Below are 668 nucleotides of genomic sequence, written 5' to 3'. Positions count from 1 at the left end.
CGCCCCGCGCTCGCCCGGCGCGCGGAGCCCCGCGGAGCCCCCCGGAGCCAGGGGCGACCTCCGGCTCACCGCCCGCCGCTTCTCTCCGCCACGCGGCCCCCGCCCCGAGGGCTTCACCTGCTCCGTTTAATCGTCCCCGCCCCCCAACCCTGTCCCCAGAATCCCTTCCAGCTTTATCCCCAAGATCCAGCCGGAATCTCCCGACCCGGGGGGCGTTCCCATTTTCGCTGCCTCTCGGCCGCGCCCCCCTCGCACCTGCCCGCGCCCCCCCATCCTTCCTCTGCGCTCTCGTGTCCCTCCACCCCTCTTCCGTGATGGTCACCATCCTGAATGCCCCACGGCTGGGCTGAACCGTGTGCCAGGCCCCTCCCCCAAGTTCCCCAGAACGCTGTCTCACCTGCTCAACTCCCCCGACCCACCCTCAGGTCACCCCCAGGCTGCCAGCCGGTGGCTGAACGGGGTCTGCGTCTAGGAAGACCCGGTCCCCGCACCCGGGTGCCGCTGGAACGCGTGGAGGGGGTTGGAAGTGGAGTCGGTGATCTGGAGAGGGGAGGCCCACCCCTCTCGGGACACCCCAGCCAGACGCCGAGATACAGGAAGAGTTCTTGAGATGGCTCAAGAACTTTGGAAAGTGCAAACACAACGCGCGCCACCCGCCCGGGCCAGCC

The 668-nt window shown here is 69.6% G+C and overlaps 1 protein-coding gene across 4 annotated transcripts in view; it reads right to left on the bottom strand.

Moving 5' to 3' along the window:
- Nucleotides 1-668, bottom strand: part of CAV1 (caveolin 1) — a 68,067-nt gene that overhangs the window by 41,301 nt on the left and 26,098 nt on the right. Inside the window, exon 1 of one of the 4 annotated variants that reach the window (XM_021716724.1) lies at nt 398-662. The exons of the other annotated variants lie outside the window; for them this stretch is intronic. The gene's annotated coding sequence lies outside the window, so the exon portion shown is untranslated. Of the gene's footprint in view, nt 1-397; nt 663-668 lie in introns of those variants that run through there. 4 annotated transcript variants of the gene reach the window in all.

This window comes from Carlito syrichta, unplaced genomic scaffold (genome assembly GCF_000164805.1).
Source record: "Carlito syrichta isolate Samal-C Ts95f unplaced genomic scaffold, Tarsius_syrichta-2.0.1 Scaffold308881, whole genome shotgun sequence".
Lineage (NCBI taxonomy): Eukaryota > Metazoa > Chordata > Mammalia > Primates > Tarsiidae > Carlito > Carlito syrichta.
The sequence above is the reverse complement of the archived record's forward strand: the minus strand, read 5'-3'. Positions and strand labels throughout refer to the sequence as shown.